The sequence below is a fragment of the Lissotriton vulgaris genome, chromosome 1_2 (genome assembly GCF_964263255.1).
Source record: "Lissotriton vulgaris chromosome 1_2, aLisVul1.2, whole genome shotgun sequence".
NCBI lineage: Eukaryota > Metazoa > Chordata > Amphibia > Caudata > Salamandridae > Lissotriton > Lissotriton vulgaris.
This window is the reverse complement of record NC_141686.1, coordinates 363,935,644-363,945,298: the sequence shown is the minus strand read 5'-3', so window position 1 is coordinate 363,945,298 and position 9,655 is coordinate 363,935,644.

Genomic DNA, 9,655 nt, shown 5'->3' with positions numbered 1-9,655 from the left:
ATGATAGCAGCGGAGGCAGGGCTAAGCAGCGCTCAGCGCAATCTAGTCACACAAGCACACTTAACACAATTTAAACACAAGTGAGGCGAAGCAGCGGTCAATGCGCAACAGTGCAAGTGAAGAAACACTATGCAATACGATTCAATTAGGTCGGGAGCGAGGCGAAGCAGCGCCTATTGCAGAGTCAAAACAAAGCTGGAAAGCTCTTGTTGGGCAAATGGTGAAAAGTAGCCTCTGTAAGATTCAAAAATGGCTGAAATCCAAGCTGGAACAAGACATTCCATAGAAAGGCATGGGACCTTTTGGCTTGTGGGAGCACACTATACAAAACAATTGGCCTCTCTTTATTGTTTTATACCCTTGAATAACATGGAAAATCATTGGGTCCGCCCTTGTTTGGTCCCCAGTTCTCCCTTGAAGCTCATTCAGAAATCCTCTGCTTCAAATCCAGGGGAGATTTTGCAAAGGACTTTTCTCAGTGCACATCTGGACGTTGCATTCACGCCTCCACTGTAATCTGAAACCACTGAAAATACCGTACCATTAAATAGGCACACAGTAGAAGTGATTTTGGGGAGATGGTTATTAAACACCAGCAAGAAGAGTACATCTTGTTTAAACCTTGAGTGGTCTCCTTCCTTTAATGAACAAGAATGGTTTCTTTTTTTTATTTATAAATATTTTTATTGAACATTTTATCCCCTTTTTTGATACAGGGCACGACATTGAAATCAAAAGTTACACAATCGAACAAACAATTATTTTACACATAATGGTTACCAAAAACACCTTTTACATGATCCTCTTACTATATAGATAACAGGAAGTATAATACAACATCAGGCAGGACTTTCTTTAAAGACCTGGAGGCAAAAGAAAGGATTAAAAGAAAGTAGAGGAAAAGAAGAGATAAAATAAAAATGAATATGAGAGAAAGGGGCATCATAGTAAATCCAGGTCTATAGACTAAAATCCTCTTTCCATTGCCTAATCGGGATCCCATATTCGCTCCCCCAGCTTTCTCCCCTTTTTCCCCCTTCTAGCGTATATTGCAGTCTCCAGGTTATATATCGATAGCAACCTGGCTAACCATTGATGATATGTTGGGGGTATAGCGTCCAACCAAGCTGAAGCAATACATAATCTCAACACTGCCATTGCGACAAATATAAAGTATCCGCCCTTCATATGCCTATCATTATTGTTAACGCCGAGAAGGATTATCGAAGGTGAGAGAGTAATATTACCACCGAGCACAGTACTGAGAAATTCCTCTATATCTTTTTGAGTTGATTGCAAATGTGTACATGTCGCAAACATATGTGCTAGGTCAGCGTCTGCACTTCCACATCTAGGGCAGTTGATTCCTGAGGCCCCTCCCCACTGTGCAATTCTCGCAGGGGTAGAATATAAATGAAATAGAGTTTTATAATGCTGCGCCTGGAGGGGTGCAGAGCATAGGATACTATGCCCCAGCTCTAACGATATATGAAAACATTCCTCTCCTATTGCGAGCTTGTTCGCCCATTTCTCCGCCATCCTATCAGTGTCATCCTGCTTCACTTATCAGTTCCGAGTATAACCTCGTGATCGTGCAGTCCGAGCCTGCTTGTATAATATCCATAATTGTGATTTTGCCGAACCCTGCCGCCCCCCCCTCTTTGTTTCAATATAGCTTCTTACTTGTAGAAATTTGAAAAAGTGTCTCGGATCTATTCCATACTTTGTCTGCAACTCCGAAAATTGCAATACCCCTTGTATATTCCTAACATCACCAATCATCCTTATCCCCTTCCTTCCCCATTCTCCAAAGACCAGGCCCGTAAATATATCTGCAGGGAGAGTAGGATTCGCACTCATCCTAGTGTAAGCATTGTATTTCCCTAATCCAAAACTTTTTGTGAATGCTTTCCAGATGGTATAAGCTGTCAAAATCGTCTTAAATCGTGTCCTTTTAAAATAACTAAAATCTGTAAACTTCAAAAACAAATTCTCTGCTTCTGCTCCCATAACTAAACCGTATATTGCTAATGTACCGAGCTCATCCTGCCCTTCTGTTTCTGCCCCTCCTAAGAGACCTGCCATATTTTGTAGTGCCGCTGCCCAATAATAAAGTTTTAAATCCGGCAGTGACCATCCTCCCCTATCCCGGGGCAATGCCATATACCTAAGCGCTCTTCTTGTATTTCCTTTTTCCCAGATAAATCTGTTGATCATATGCTCACATCCCTTAAACCATTTAAGATCAAACAGCAATGGAATCGCTCTAAAAATATATAAAAACGTAGGTAAAACCATTATCTTTACAATGTTAGTACGTCCTACAATTGAAAGATGTAAATTCTCTAGCCCAGTGTTTCCCAAACTGGGGTCCACTGACCCCCAGGGGTCCGTGACACATTCCCAGGGGGTCCGTAGGCAACAGTTTTGAAAGCACAGCAAATTGTCTTGTATAATTAGCAGCTTTCCAGCAACAATAAAAGTGTCAAGATAATGTGATTAATGTACCTACTGGAGTGTGAGGAGAGTTTTGTTCAGTGGCAGCTTTGACTTAACTAATGTAGCACAGAGGGTTAATGTGCCTACTGCAAAGAATATGTAACATGCATTTTAAAAAGCAGTATTTTATGTGCATAGGTTCGTGGTTACTGCTTTTGTCACAGAGATTCTTTCGTTACTGTGCACTTCATAAGTGACAATCGTAATGTATCAGAGGGACCTATAAACGGTCATCAAAGAGCTGCTTGCAAACTGCAAGGTACCAGTTAGTAACTTATGTTTTTCCCCAGTTATTCATTATCCTTATGCTGCTAAAAAGATTTATTTGGGTGGAAATACATTTTTAATGTTAAAGTCAGTGCTAGCCACTGTGTTATGTTCTGAATCCTGAGTTTGTGCTTTTCCAGACCAAGCACTCTTTAAAAATGCCTGCCAGTATGAATGACATGTGAACCTTGTAGTCCCCTTTACCTTATATAACATTTTATATACACTGATTTACATGTATGATTCGATGTCTCTATATGTGTGTGATGTAAAGTGCTCTGACATCCTACAATGGTATAAGTGATGCTACAAAACAAATGAAATACACGTGACAGAGGGGCTATTCAATATAAAATTCTAAGGGCCACATGTACGATCCGTTTTTATATGCACGAATGGGTTCGTGAACCCGTTTACGCTTGCAAAAACCTATTGGGCCATGTACATTGCCTATTTCGCGAGTCGCAATTTGTTTGCGACTCGCTAAATAGGTTTAGCAACTTGCTATTTGGAAGGGGCATTCCCTTTCAAATAGCAAGTCTCAAAACCATGTACAAATGTATTACGGTCGCAAAACACTCACAATTACCATCTACTTTAAGTAGATGGTAATGCATTCGCAAATGGGAAGAGGTGCCCAGGGGACCACTTCCCCTTTGCAAATACATGCAAAATTATTTTTTAAGGGCAGGCAGTGGTCCCAGGGACCTCTGCCTGCCCTTAGAGAATGAAACGAAAACGTTTCATTTTATTTTTATTTAAATGCACGGTAAACGGGCTGCATTTTTTTTAAACTGCTTGATTTAAAAGCTGTCCCAGACATGGTGGCCTGCAGAGCTCAGCAGGCCACCATACCTAAGAGGGCTGGCATTCCCAGTGGGCTCGCAAATTGCGCGAGGCTCATTAATATTAATGAACCTCGCAATTTGCAACCCCATTGGGAATCCCAAACAGGGTTAAACACACTGTTGTACATTTTATTTAGTGACTTGCAATTTGACACTCGCAATGTGTCGCCAATTGTGAGGCGCTAAATAAAATGGTCGTACATCTGGCCCCAAAATCCTTACTACTTTGAGTATTTGTTTTGTGTGCACACGTGTGTATTTTCTTCGAATTACTGTTTCAATATTTGAAATGTACCTTATACAAATTACCTGGGGGTCCCCAGCTTCCAGTGGTGACTCAATGCGGGTCCTCAGGAGTCAAAAGTTTGGGAACCACTGCTCTAGCCTATCCAGATCTTTCCTCACTTTAGCCATAATTGGTGTTATATTTTTCTCCACAAGGGTATCTAAATCAGACGAGATGATTACCCCCAGGTATACTCCAGCCAGCACCACTCGATAATCAGAGCATTCCACAAAATTGTTTTTTACTATTTACTAGTGTTCAATGCATATCCTGAGACTTGACCAAATCTCTTAGCCTCAATCTCAACCTGTACTATAGCCTCTGTGGGATTAGGTGTTATCACTGCCACATCATCGGCATATGCAAGCACCTTGCATTGACCCATTTGCGTGTGCAATGGGGGAATACTCACACTGCTCTCTATTCTTCGAATCAGCGGGTCCATGTACATCGCGAATAAAAGCGGGGAGCATGGACAGCCCTGTCTAGTACCTCTCCTTATTGAAAGAGGGCGAGTTGAGCCTGCATTTATCCTGATTGCAGCTCTCGGGTCCCTGTATAATGCCTGGATTGCGTTAATGTAACCATCACCAAAACCTGCTCTTCTTAAAATATGCCACAGATAGCCCCAGGAGACCCGATCGAAAGCTTTTTCTGCATCTAATAGCATTACCGCCATCGGGTCTCCTGCTACCTCCATGGCGTTGAATAATGTAATAACCTTACGCGTGTGGTGAGTCGTACTCCTACCCGGGATAAACCCATGTTGATTACTGCTCACAAGGGAACTTATTACTTGAGCGAATCTTGTTGCTAGGACCTTAGAGAATATTTTGGTATCAGAATTCATAACTGTAATTGGCCTATAAGAGCCGGGTTCAGTGGCTGGCTTCCCCTTTTTTAAAATTATCACAATATCAGCACCACCCCATGACCCCGGTATAGAGTCCCCAGCCTGTGCCTTCTGCATTGTTGTTACCATGTCCTCCCAAAGAACATCCCAAAATACCTTATAGAATTCTATTGGAATTTGGTCAGGACCTGACGCTTTAGCAGAAGGGAGATTTGATAAAGCAATTTTAATCTCTTCTGTATCTAATAGTTTTTCCAATCCTTCCGATTCTACCTCCATTAATCGCACCACTGGGATATCTTCTAAATATGTCACTATTTCCTCTGGGCCTCGTCCTTGCGGATCATCATATAGTGTGGCGTAGAACTTCCTAAATACCTCTCTTATCTCGTCTGGATCTGTATGTAATCTACCTGCAGAGTCTTTAATTTCCCTTACTTCTCCTGAGGCAACCTTTTGCCTCTTGCGTACGGCTAGGGTTCGCACAACTGTTTCGCTGAATTCATGGCATCTTTCCCTTCTGGCCAGAAAAATCTTAGCTGCTTTATTTGTGTTATCCTCTTCCGCCTCCATTTTTACCTTTGCTATTTTTAGGAGGACCTGGTCCAGCGGAGCCCCTGTTGAGTCACAGTGATGTAGCTCTTCCTCTGCGTCCAACACTGCCCTCGCCAGATCTCTATTCCTAGACTGTTCTAGGTTTCGTTTATGGGTGTTAAAGCTTAAGGTTTCGCCACGTGCTCCCGCCTTAAAGGTGTCCCAAACTATCCCTGTAGTCGTGCTGCCCCTGTTAATTTCAAAAGACTCTTTAATCCAACGAGTCATGTGCAAGATGTAATTTTGGTCCTGCAGGAGCCCTGTCTCGAAAGTCCAGATTCTCTCCTTGCTGACCCTAATTGTTATATCTAACCTTAGAATCAAAGGGTTGTGGTCACTCAATATCGGGGGAGTCTCTCAATCCTAACACAAGAGATCAATGAGTTGGAGGCAAAAAAGTAGTCCAGTCTCACACACACCTGATGGGGGGCAGAGTAGTATGTGAATCCTTTGTCACTAGGTCTTGTTTTCCCCCCAAACGTCTGAGAGCATGTTGTTTATTATCAGTTGTCCTAGTGCTCGATGCACCCTTTTTTTCCTCCCCTGGTATCTCCCGAAGGACCCAACGCCCAACCCATCCACTCCATTAATATTAAAATCCCCCCCAGTATGACATGAGGAGCCCAAGTAGCTAGTAACACATCTAAAAACTCAAGAATCTCCGGATCGTCCTCCGTTGAACCGTAAATTACCCCTAGGGTAAACCATTCTCCCTCTCAAAGACATTCAATTAATGCCCAACTACCCCATTGATCTTCAAGTTTCTTTCTAGTGATCAAGTTCCTATTCCTAGATAATATAGCGACACCCCTGTGTTTTGAACCTTGTTTTGAGTATGCTAGCACCTGGAAGCCTAATTGATCCAAAAGATACTCCTGTGAGGCCATAACATGAGTTTCTTGTAACAACATTAAGTCAACGTTCATCCGCTTTAGTGAAACTGCAATCTTTTGTCTTTTCTGACAATCATTCAGACCACAAACGTTCCAAGTTACTATACTAATAACCATTATATAATGTTGGATGTATTACCGTCAATATAATCAAGAGACAAAAAGAAAAACTTTTTCCTTCCCCTTCCCCTTCACAAATGACATTTACATCTGATTCTAAGTTCTGTTTAGTTATTATTTTCATCATTTCCTTTTTGAAAAACATGATAAACCATTCCCACACCAAACTTGTTCCACTCGTGCCTGTGTTGATCTGTCGTGCCCAGCCCCCCTTTTCCCCTCCCCGGACACCCCACCCTTGCGACCCCCCCCTTACTGGCAAATAGGTCAATCCTGACCTATGTTTGACAGCCTGGGCCCCAGGACGTCCACCCCCCACCCCCCCCCCCCCTTTCCTTAATTGTCTATTTCTCTATGGCTGATCCTGACTTTGTATCATTTATCACCCTTTTGTGCTAGTGTTAATCTAGCGGTCTAGAGATCTCTTATTTCTGAGCCTTCCGATTAACTTGTACTAAAGCCATTCACTGGGTTTTCTGGCCCCTGTGCTCCTTCAGTGATGAGAGGTACTCCTGAGCCAGTATTTCATAGTAAAACACCCTAAACTGCCCATTGATTCCTACTTTGAGACGAGATGGAAACATCAAATAAGCTTCACACCCAACATTTCGAAAAGGAGTTATTAATTGTCTCATCTGCCACCTTCTCTCAACGGTGGTGTGGCTGAAATCCGGCCGGGCAAAGAATGTTACATCTTTGTAAACTCTCTTAGCCCCTGGCTTTGCCTTACTCATTATTTCCTCCCTTGCCAGAAAATTCCCGATATATACCAATATCGCCCTTGGTTTGCCGGTTGTAGCCCCATTTTTCTGGGCCAGGGGAAACCAATGGGCCCGTTGTACCTCTTTTCCCCAGTCCCATTTAGTGTTTTCGGGAAATGCTCCTCTGAGCAGCTCCATCACAAATGCTCGAACATCCTGCCCTTCCTTTCCTTCATCCACTCCAAGCAATATTATATTATTTCGCCTTTGTCTGTTCTCAAAGTCTTCGAGCTTCCATAGAACATCTGATGTTGTTTTTTCCTGCTCCTGTTTGTCCACCTGGAGCTTCGCGACTACATCCTCCAGCTTCCCGGTCCTATCCTCAACTTCTGAAACTCTGCCAGCCATGTCTGCATATAATTTGTTGACTTTTCGCAGAGACCCCTGTATTTTTTTATTAGCATGTCTAGCTCTGCGTCCTTCAGCTCTTGTTTCACACTGCATTTGTTTTAAAGTTGCGAATAGCAAATCAAAATTAGCCCTAGAGTTAGAATTATGGTTAGGATTAGAACTGTGACCAAGTGGTTGATCGAGTTGATGAGAACCTGCACCTATACCCTCGGGGTAAACCTGTGATGTAGCAGAGTAGTCCCAGTCTAGTTTCTTGGCCACTTCCCTCTGTGCCGGACTTAGCGAGGTATGTGCTCTCATATGGGACCTCCTCTTGGCGCTATTCGACTTGCGACTCGCAGCGGCCCTGTGTGCCGTTGCCCGTTCAGCTTCTGATGTTTCTAGCCCTGAGTTCCCAGTTTGCTGTTCTGGTGAGAGGGAGGCCTCATCTGAATCTGATTCAATGCTACCGCTTTTGCTTAATCCTGAGCCTACATCAGTATCAGAGGCTCCTTCCTCGCGTTGACTGAGAAAAAGCACACTTATTCCTTGGGCAGAAAGAACTTCAGTAGCGTGCTCCTCTCCATTGTCTGCCCTGTCTTCCCTTAGACCCCCTAGGTCAGATAGGCTCTCCACCCTAGACTCACCGCCAGCACCAGCGTCTTGTCTTAGCAACTCATCGCCCATGATCATGGTAGATTCAACTACATTTCCACTTGCCCCTAGCACAGTAGGTGTGGTTATACTAAATCCACTCAGTGACCCAGCTCGATGAGATGCAGCCTCAGTCAATACTCCATCAACAGTTATAAGGTCCCGTACCTGAGCGTGCTCCTGTGCCTCCCCTGTTTTCAAAAATTCCACATTTTCTAGCAGTGACCTCTCATCTTCGCCATCCCCCCGTGTTTGCCCTTGTACCTGGGTCTGACCTGCTTGGTACTCATCCAGATGGGCACGTTGTTTCTGCATAGGAGTGGGGGCTGCTGAGCCTTCCGCCGTCACTTCCCTGAGATTCGTGTTCTGGGCTCCTGAAGCTGAGCCTGTGGCCTGCGTCTCCGTTGCTGCCGATTGCTCGCCACTCACTGTGTTGCTCTCAGCCGGAATTCTGCTGCCGACGACTGCCTCCGATCCCGCATCACAGATGAGAGACGGCGGCGGCAGAGACGTCTGGTCCTGAGCGGCCCTCGGAAGAAGTGTTGTTCCTGCAGAGAAAACTTCGAGTATGGTAGGTTGCCGAAAAACCGTCTCTTTTACTAATTCAATCACTGTTGCTGGCTCTGATCAGTGATCCGATCCTTAGCGCCTTTTTTAATCAAAAGCGCTTTTGCCTTTCTTTCCTTTTCTTTTTCTTTTTTAGTCGCGCTCTCTGGGATTCTGTCACTTTTCACGTTCCAAGTGTACCGTCCTTCCGTGCCTGAATCTTTAGCCTGGATTCTGCTCTCAAGTTATCAGCTGGGGCGCTGGGGTCGCTGTGCACCGCGCTGTCATTTTCGTTCTCCTTTTCTCTCTCCCCCATCAAGTCTCTCAGTTCCTTCAGTCCCCCTGAGGTTTCGGGGCCATTTTCGGATTGGATTACCGCCAAAGAGAACTGTAGCAGTATAGAGTCCCTATGACTTCAATTACGCCGCTAGCACACCGGGTAATTTTCCCTTGAGCTTTCAGGTTTAGTTTATACAGCTGGAGCCGTCACATTGCTCCTTTACCATCTCAGGTGATCCTTTCAGTGAAGCTCCCTCTATTCTACCATTATTAGTCAATATTTGTCACACAGCGCAGGATACAGCACCAACGAGGGTCCAAAGTAGAATAGCCACAGGAGGAGAGGGAGAGTGCGACTATCCCTTACGGCCTGCCGGCAGCCATCTTGCCCAAACGAGAATGGTTTCTTCTGCAATATGTACAGTCACGGTTTGCCTCCATCTTAGACCGGGAGATGGGGCATCTTTACTTACACTGTTTAATTAAAATGTTTAAACTTTATTAATCTCTAGTTAAATTGGAATGACAGCTTACAGTACACAAAGTGAACGTTCCGAAAATGTTTGACAGACATACTTTCCAGTCAATAGCCATCTTTTTTTTCTCAGCGGGAAAAAGTAATGTTCAACACATTTTACGTACACTTGTAAGAACGCAGCAGTTAGAGCTTTTTCTCCAATTTTACAGAAGCTGTTAGTACAAATGAGCATTGGTTAAGAGAGCTG